At 35.4% G+C, this 9,973-nt stretch overlaps 1 non-coding gene across 1 annotated transcript; it reads right to left on the reverse strand.

Moving 5' to 3' along the window:
• Positions 1-1,347: 1,347 nt before the first annotated feature.
• Positions 1,348-1,455, reverse strand: LOC113864225. Its single transcript, XR_003504767.1, has one exon. It is a non-coding gene; the product is annotated as a small nucleolar RNA R71 (small nucleolar RNA).
• Between the last annotated feature and the right edge of the window lie 8,518 nt (positions 1,456-9,973).

Consider the following 9,973-nt stretch of genomic DNA (forward strand, 5'->3'; position numbering starts at 1 on the left):
ATTTGATCAACTAATCATAGAGGAACTCTTATCAATGGGAATTGAATTTGTTTCTCGGATCTGAATTAATTACCAAGGTTATTGGTTTCTTAGGGATAAGATATCTTAATCTTGCAATCTTTTGGTTTCTCAAACTTAATGCAGCATTTGATTGGATTAGATCTAAGGGATTGGAGTGATTTGATTAGATGTTAGATTCATTGAGGCAAGGGATTGTCCTTTGATTAATATAACGTGAAACTGATTGTCATTCCATCTAAATGCTTGCAAGTTCAGAACTTTATTAATTCAATGTTGAAGTTTTGGTGAAACAATTTCCTAACTACTCTTTCTACATCTGTTTACTATATACTTTTGTACTAACTGTTCTGTTTTACTTTCTAATTTCGTTTTTTATACATTCATACCAATTCCATCTGAAATTTGTAAAGCCCAACTAATTGTGATCTTGTGAAGTGGTAATTGAGAACTTTATTCCCTGAGGACGATACTTGGAACTCAATTTGATTCTAAGATTTTTTATAACTTGCTATAACAACACTAGTACACTTGCTAGTCAGTTTACCTTCATTGCAACAACAGTTGTAAAGAGTGTGACAAGTTTTTGGCGCCGTTGCCGGGGAATAATTTGTTTCAATATCATTAGTAACAGGAAAATAACTAGATTGAGCATTTGTTTCTTTAAATTTTCTGCAAATATTACATTACATGTGCAGTTTTCTTTTTTTATTATACTATATCTGTGTTTAGTTGTATATGCGTGGGAAAAACAAAAATAAATCTACTCTTGTCTTTGATCCTGACATTGATAGAACTCTTAGGAGATTAAGAAAAGAGACTAGAGCAGAGAGATCTGTAGGAAGTGACAGTGATCTAGAGGTTATACATTCTCCAGAATTTCAAGTCACTCCTTTTGCAAATAGGAAACATTCACCTTTTAGACAACCAACTCCAAAAGTTGAAATGGCAGAACAACAGAGAATGAGAACACTAGGAGATTATGCAATTCCAGATATGCAAGGCTATAATTCTTTAATTGTTAGACCAACCATTCAAGCCAATCATTTTGAGATAAAACTAGCCTTACTTCACCTAGTGCAGCAGGACCAATTTTCTGGTGGAATTTCTAATGATCCTAATCTGCATATTTCTAATTTTCTGCAGTTGTGTGATACTATAAGGATGAATGGAGTAAGTGAAGATGCTATAAGACTGAGGCTATTTCCATTTTCTTTACGAGACAAAGCCAAATGTTGGTTACAAGCACAGCCTCAAGGAAGTATCACCACATGGACTGAACTTGTGAATAAATTTCTAACAAAATATTTTCCTCCCTCAAAAGCTGCTAAGCTGAGAGGAGAAATTAACATCTTTTGTGCAGCAGGAAGGAGAATCACTTTATGAAGCATGGGAAAGATATAAAGATTTGCTGAGAAGATGTCCACATCATTGTATTCCAGAATGGATGCAGCTGGAAACTTTTTATAATGGAATGAATGTAGTAACTAGAACTATGATTGATGCAGCTGCAGGAGGATCTTTGAGCATGAAATCCTTGGAAGAAGCCCAAAGAATCATTGAGATGATGGCTTCATCCATGTATCAGAATTCCAACTTGAGGAATACAAGAAGAGGCAATGAATACGAAGCAAAGATGATGGAAACTTTTCTTGCACAGAATCAGCTGCAGAACCAATTATTTTCTGATCAAATAGCAACTTTGACTCAGCAGATTAATAATTTGCAGACTGGAAATGTGGTAACAAGTCAGTTGATATGTGATTTTTGTGGAGGGAATCATGCTAATGGTGCATGTGATGTACCTACCCCTGAACCACAAGAGCAAGTCAATTATATGGGGAATTATCAAAGACAGCAACAATCTTATCCTCAACAATCATTTCCTTGCTGGATTTCAGTATTCTAATAATAGGAATCAACAATTTTATAATTGGAATCCTCAGAATTCTACAATGAAAAGCACTAATACATCTCTTCCATTTTCAAATGCAGGAAATCACCAACAAAAGCAGTACTTTCAAGGAAATTCTTCTACTCAACCTCAAAGGAGTCAACATTCAGCTAGACCAATGAGTGAAAGAATGAACGAGATTAAGGAAACAATGTTACAATTCATGAAAGTCACTCAATCCAGCATCAAGAATCAAGAAGCTTCTATGAAGAAGTTAGAAACTCAAATTGGACAGCTGGCTGAACAATTAACAAGCAGAGATGAAGGAAGATTTCCAAGTAACACAGTGGTGAATCCAAAGGAACAATGTCAAGCTATAGTTACAAGAAGTGGAGTTGTTGTAGCAAGTCCAAAACCAGCTGAAAAGAAACTGAATAATGTTGCAGTAGAAAAGCAAGTAGAAAATGCAACAGAGGAAAGAAATTTAAAAGAAGAATTGCAGCAAGGAAACTTCAAGCTACTAAAGAAAGAACATTCAGAAAAGAATGAAGAAGTTCATAAAAGTCCTGAAAGAAAGACAAAGAAGCAATTATTTGAGGACACTTACAAGCCAATTGATCCAGAAAAATATAAGAGACTGCCTTATCCTCAAAGAGTGCAAAATCCTAAGCAAGAGGTGCAGTTTGAGAGGTTTCTAAATGTGTTCAAAAAGCTGCAAATTAACATTCCATTTGCTGAAGCTTTGAAGCAAATGTCATCTTATGCCAAATTCATAAAGGAACTACTCTCCAAGAAAAGGAAGTTAGAACATGATAAGACGGTACCCTGACAGAGGAGTGCAGTGCTATTCTTAGAAAAAAAACTTCCTCAAAAATTAAAAGACCCAGGATCCTTTAGCATACCTTGTGAAATAGGAAATTGTACTGTGGGAAAAGCATTGTGTGATTTGGGGGCAAGCATTAATTTGATGCCATTAGCCATTATGAAGAAATTGGTGATAGAGGAAGTGAAACCAACCAACATTACATTGCAATTAGCTGATAGATCATATACTTATCCATATGAAGTAGTAGAGGATTTGTTGGTTAAGGTTCACAAATTTATTTTTCCTGCAGATTTTGTCATATTGGACATGGAGGTAGATGCAAACATACCATCAATCTTAGGCAGACCTTTCCTTGCAACTGGACAAGCTCTCATTGATGTGCAAAAAGGAGATTTAATGCTTAGAGTTCAAGAGGAAAAGGTAATATTTAACGTATTTGAAGCTTTGAAATATCCAATTGATGATAACACATGTATGAGAATAGATACATTGGATTCTATGATCACTCCTTATTCTTTAAATGGATTTGACGAAATTTCTGTGTTGAGAGAAACCATAGCTGCAGGAAATACTAAATCTCTGCATTTTGAAAATGAAAACGTATTTGAAATGGAGCAGCAATTGGAAACTCTACCTATGTTAATACCTGCAGAAGAATCAATCAAAGAGGAGTGGAAAAATGAAGGAGAAGAAGAGAAAAGTCAGAAGCTGGAATTAAAGCAACTTCCATCTCACTTGAGATATGCATTCCTAGATCATAAACATGAAAATCTAGTTATCATAAGCAATGAACTTAAGGAAGAAGAGGAGGAGAAGTTGCTGAGAATTTTGAGAACCCATAAATCAGCAATAGGGTGGAACATCTCAGTTTTGAAAGGTATAAATCCATCCTTCTGTAAGCACAGAATTTTATTTGAAGAAAATTTTAAACCAGTTGTGCAGCCTCAAAGAAGATTAAACCCTGCCATGAAGGAAGTGGTAAGGAAGGAAGTCATTAAACTATTAGATGCACGGATCATATATCCTATTTCAGACAGCAATTGGGTAAGTCCTGTGCAAGTGGTACCTAAAAAGGGTGGAATGACTGTAGTACGAAATGAAAAGAATGAGTTGATACCCACAAGGACTGTCACAGGATGGAGGATGTGTATAGATTATAGAAAGCTGAATGATGCAACCAGAAAAGATCATTTTCCTCTACCTTTTGCAGACCAAATGCTAGAAAGGTTAGCTGGACCTGCATTTTACTACTTTTTAGATGGATATTCTGGCTATAACCAAATTGCTGTAGATCCAATTGATCAAGAAAAAACTGCTTTTACTTGTCCCTTTGGAATATTTGCATATAGAAGAATGCCTTTTGGGCTGTGTAATGCTCCAGCTACATTTCAAAGGTGCATGTTAGCTATTTTTTCTGACTTGGTTGAGAAAATAATTGAGGTATTCATGGATGATTTTTCTGTTTTTGGGAATTCATTTGATGATTGTCTATCTAACTTGTCCATTGTTTTACAGAGATGTCAAGACACCAACTTGGTGTCAAATTGGGAGAAATGTCACTTTATGGTGCAAGAAGGAATAGTGCTTGGCCATAAGATTTCAATTAGAGGGATGGAGGTTGATCAAGCTAAAATAGAAGTGATTAGTAAATTACCTCCACCTGTGAATGTGAAAGGAATTAGAAGTTTCTTAGGCCATGCTGGGTTTTATAGGAGGTTCATTAAAGATTTTTCTAAAATTGCCAAACCTCTGAGTGACTTGCTTGTAAAGGATGCAGCATTTGTATTTGATGAATCTTGTATGCATGCTTTTACTATCTTAAAAGAAAAACTAATTTCTGCTCCAATTCTTGTTAAACCTGACTGGACTATACCATTTGAGCTAATATGTGATGCAAGTGACAATGCAGTGGGTACTGTATTAGGACAAAGAAAAGATAAAAGACTACATGTGATTTACTATGCTAGTAGCGTCCTAAACTCTGCACAGATTAATTACACAACCACTGAAAAAGAGTTGCTTGCTATAGTATTTGCTTGTGATAAATTCAGGTCTTATTTAGTAGGGTCCAAGGTTGGTGTATATACTGACCATGCTGCTCTGAAATATTTGTTTTCTAAGCAGGATGCTAAACCAAGACTGCTGAGATGGATTCTACTACTTCAAGAATTTGAGTTAGAAATTCGAGATAAAAAAGGAAAAGAGAATGGTGTTGCAGACCATCTATCCAGAATTCCATTGGATACAATGTCATCAGATTACTTGGATATTAATGAAGAATTTCTTGATGAAAAGCTGCTAACTGTGGATGAAGTACCTTGGTTTGCTGATATAGCAAATTTTAAGGCCACTCAGCACATTTCAAAGAGAATGAATTGGCAGCAAAGAAAGAAATTTCTTCATGATAGCAAGTTCTATATTTGGGAAGATCCTCATCTATTCAAAATTGGAGTAGATGTCATTTTGAGAAGATGTATTTCACAGAAAGAACAAGCTGATATCCTATGGCATTGCCATAATTCAGATTATGGAGGCCATCATGGTGGATCAAGAACAGCTGCCAAAGTATTACAAGATGGATTTTTCTGGCCTACATTGTTCAGAGATGCAAAAATTTATGTAGAAAACTGTGATAAATGCCAAAGAGTTGGTAACATTTCTAGAAGACATGAGATGCCTTTGAACAATATCTTGGAGGTGGAACTGTTTGATGTATGGGGAATAGACTTTATGGGACCCTTTCCAACTTCTTTTTCTCATTAATACATACTTGTGGCAGTGGATTATGTGTCTAAATGGGTGGAAGCTATACCAACCAGAACAAACGAAGCCAAAGTGGTGATTTCCTTTATAAAGAAAAACATTTTAAAAAGATTTGGAGTGCCAAGAATTCTGATTAGTGATGGAGGATCACACTTCTGCAATAAATACCTTGATAATGTTCTGGATAAGTATGGAGTAAAACACAAAGTAGCAACTCCTTATCATCCTCAAACAAGCGGACAAGTGGAAATTTCAAACAGAGAAATCAAGAAGATCTTAGAGAAAGTAGTCAGTAACTCAAGAAAAGATTAGTCAAGGAAGCTTGATGATACATTATGGGCATACGGAACTGCATTCAAAACACCAATTGGTATGTCACCATATCAATTAGTGTTTGGGAAATCATGTCATCTTCCTGTGGAACTTGAACATAGAGCATATTGGGCTACTAAATGGTTGAATTTTGATTCAACCAAGGCTGGAGAAAAAAGAGTGTTACAGCTACATGAACTGGAGGAATTCAGACAAATTGCATATGAAAATGCAAAACTGTATAAAGAAAGGACTAAAAGAATACATGACAGATTCATTTTGCAGAGAGAATTCAGACCAGGGCAGTTAGTTCTACTATTCACTTCTAGATTGAAGTTGTTTCCTGGAAAATTCAAGTCTAGATGGTTAGGACCTTTTATGGTAAAAGAAGTATCTCCCTTTGGTGCTGTGTTACTTGAAGATCAAAGAGAAGGGAGAAAGTTTAAAGTCAATGGCCAAAGACTGAAGATTTACAATAGAGGAGAATTCAATAGGAACGCTTTTTGCATTAACTTGGTTTCTCAGCAGTGAGGAACATTTAACGTCAAGCTAGTGACGTTAAAAGAGCGCTTTGTGAGAGGCAACTCACATTTCTGAACCATTTTTACTCTATTTGCAATTTACTTAAAATTTTGGTAATTCTTTATTTCAATTTCAGCAATTTTCTGATTTTAGATTCTGTTTTATATGTGTTTTAGGAATAATGTGTTGATTCAATGAAGGATCATGCTGTGGATGCATAAATGAGATGATTGAAATTGAATGCATGAGGCAATTAAGTTTCTAAGGAGCTTTGAATAACAAAAGGAGTCACTATTTTGCAGAAAAGTGATCACACAGAGCTTCAATTACAGGGTTCCATTCTGAACAATCACTTTTACTGATGAAAGTGATCACGCAGAGGAGCAAGGAATGACACCCTCCTCTGGAACAATCACTTTTCCCAGTGAAAGTAACCACGCCCAGGCTTAAATAGAGGTAATGTGATGCGCGTAGTTACTTTTTCTAATAATAGTGATCACGCGCATGAGTTATGTGTAGTTTCAAGTTAAAGTTGATGCGCGTTACCACTTTTTCTAGTAATAGTAATCATGCAGAAGGATATTACCTGCGCGTGATCACTTTTTCTGGAAAAAGTGAACACGCGCAATTCATTTCAAGTTACTCAATTCAAAGCCCTCTAGAACGTTCACTATTTCTAGCAATAGTGAACACGCACATGCTATTTACCCTCAAAGTGTTCACTTTTGCCAGAAAAAGTGAACATGCACACAACATCATCTCTACAACTTCCATTTTTTCTGAAAAAAGTGGCCACATGCAGTAAGCGTGTCCATTAAAATGCATAAAAGAAACCACGCAGAGCCATTTTCAGAATCTCAAATCTTCATTTCTTCATCTCATTTCTCAAATTCTTGATCTTTCTGATCTTTTGCTGAACGAAATTTGTTTCTAAGCAATCAATTGAAGTTCATTCTGCACATTTCTCCAAATCCAGGTCAGTATTCTACTTCTCTGATTTAGAAATTAGGGTTCTTCATTTTGTAGAATTGGGGAAAACACTGAGTAATGGAAAAATAGAAATTTTCTTGTTAATAACTAATCTGAACATGCAATTACAAGGCAATGTAGAGTAATTCTCACTTCAATTGATAGATTTTTAGATGGAAAAAGACCTACATTGACAGATTGCATGAGTTAACCTTAGGAGTTAAAGTGAAAAATAGTTAGGAAGAAATTTCTGCATAAATGTAACTCTTGAACTCTAGCATTTTGCATTCAAAATCATGAATATCTGAGTTTAAATGCTTCAAGGAACCATATTCTGCATTGTTATGATATTCTTATGTTCTGCATTATTCCTATTCTGCTATTCTGAAATTGAAAATGTCCTGCATTGCATTGCATTCATGGCTTTCAGTGTATTGAAATATTCTTTTTATGCAGGAAATTTTTAAAAAAATAAAAATAAAAAATGGTAAGGACATCAGACAACACTCCAGTTGGCTCTTCTAGAGGTACTCCTAGATCAAAGAGAGGAAGATTAGCAAGAGCCTCTTCATCAAGGCCAAATCCACAACATGATCCAAGGTTTAGGAGCATAGCTCATGAGAATTATTTTAGAGGTAATATCTTGAGAAGAAAGATTGTCCAAGATAGAGCAATTGAGATAGCTGAAGACCATTATCCAGAATACAAGGAGGAAATTCAGAAAAGAGAATGGGAATCCTTCTGCATGATGGCTGGCATTGGCTGGAGAGACATTACACAAGAATTTTATGCCAATGCCATGAGATTCAAGGGAGACCAGCTGCCTAAATACCATTCAATGGTCAAGGGGACAATAGTTGTTTTTTCTGCTGCTAACATCAATAAAGTCCTCAACATTAAGACTCAAAAACAACCTGGGCAGTAAGACTTTAAAGCGTTCAGGGATGCTGAAGATAAGGACTATGTTCAAGTCCTTGAGAAGATTGGGAAACCAGGGACTACTTGGGAGCTGAATCTATCAGAAAAGCCCAAATGCATCACTACCAAGAACCTTTTTCCCTTTGCAAAAGTGTGGAGCACATTTATTTTAAGTTCATTCATGCCTGTTAGGCATAGCTCCACTATAGCAGTGAAGAGAGCTGAACTCCTATATGCTATAGTTAACGATTTTTATATAGATGTAAGAGAAGTGATTAGTGGATGCATTCTGGACATCCTCAAGAGAAAAAGAGATTCTCTAGCTTTCCCTTCTTTAATAACTGTTCTTTGTGAGGATGCAGGTATTGAAATTGGAGATTATCAAATCAAAATTAGAGCTGCACCTCCAATTACAGTAGCTATGGTGAAGGAAATTTATGCTACTGTCTCTTGCACATCAGCAACCCCAATTCCCTCCCAGTATAAAAGAGAGAATCCAACCACAATGAAGGAGAAGATAGCCTTCATGGCTGAAAGACAAAACTCCTTAGCTGAGAGGTAGCATGAATTGCACAGCAGTTTGAAGGCTGGCATCATGCTTCTGGAAGGTGTTCTCATGAACATTGGTCAAAAGATGGGCATGACCAAAGAAGACTTATACTACACTCCAGATCAAGCAGAGAATGCCCAATGCCTGAGGTTAACTGTATTCAAAGACCTCCACATCTACAGAACTCATTTCCCTCCACCAGCAGCTGCTGCAGAAGAAGAAGATGATGATGAAGAGGATGATTTGGAAGATGAGGATGAGGATGAAGATGAAGAGTAGATTAGGAATTTAAATTTCTGTCATTAGTTTAATTTTTGTAAAAAGATTGTAATTAGAATTTCAAACTTTTGAGTGTTGTAATTACATTTTAGTTTTATTTTGGTTATGAACAATTCTGTTTTAAATATCTACTAGCTTTGAATTTTATTGAGTTTTTTATCTAATAATTGATGAACAACTTATGATGTTTTTGTGCAGACCATGCTCTCAAACACTGAACAAGGAGTGCATGGAATGATTGAAATATGCACAGCTACCATAAAAGGGGGGTTTAATTCTGTACCTCTATTTTCATGTGTACAGCTTACATTTTGCCTAAAATTTTCACAAGTTAGAAAAATATTAAACTGCATTAGATTTTGTTTTCTTGATAAATAAACCTGATTTTCACCTGATTGAAATTCTGATTGTTGAATTACATAAGTTTTTTTTTCTCATTCTTAACATGATTGTCATACTTGTATTTTTTAAAAATAAAGCAGTCTTGCCATTTTATTAATGCAAATTCTTGAAGTAAATAGTGAACTGAATTGATAAATATTATCCATTTACTTCCTTGGTGAGACTTGAACCTTTTCATTCATTGATGTGTGACTGATCTCAAATTCTGATTCACTCTCTAGAACTTGCTTTGTTTCTTAACTGAATATGCTGTTTTGCACTAATCACATAAAGGATGGAGGCCATTATTAGAATTTACCTAGTGAGCCAAATAGACTGCCTTTCATTCTTGAATGTCCTAGTTAGCCCCTTTGAGCTGATAGCCTTTCTTTGATTAACCTCAATACAAGCTTTTCTAGAAAAACCATTTTACCTATTCAAATAGAAAAGAGGCAAATTGAGTTGAATCAAAGATAAGTTTTAAAACTAAGTTTGGGGTGACATCATGTTTCTAGTGCATTACTTGAGGACAAGCAATGTT

This window comes from Abrus precatorius, unplaced genomic scaffold, assembly GCF_003935025.1.
Source record: "Abrus precatorius isolate BTA unplaced genomic scaffold, Abrus_2018 Scaffold31, whole genome shotgun sequence".
NCBI classification, from domain to species: Eukaryota; Viridiplantae; Streptophyta; class Magnoliopsida; order Fabales; family Fabaceae; genus Abrus; species Abrus precatorius.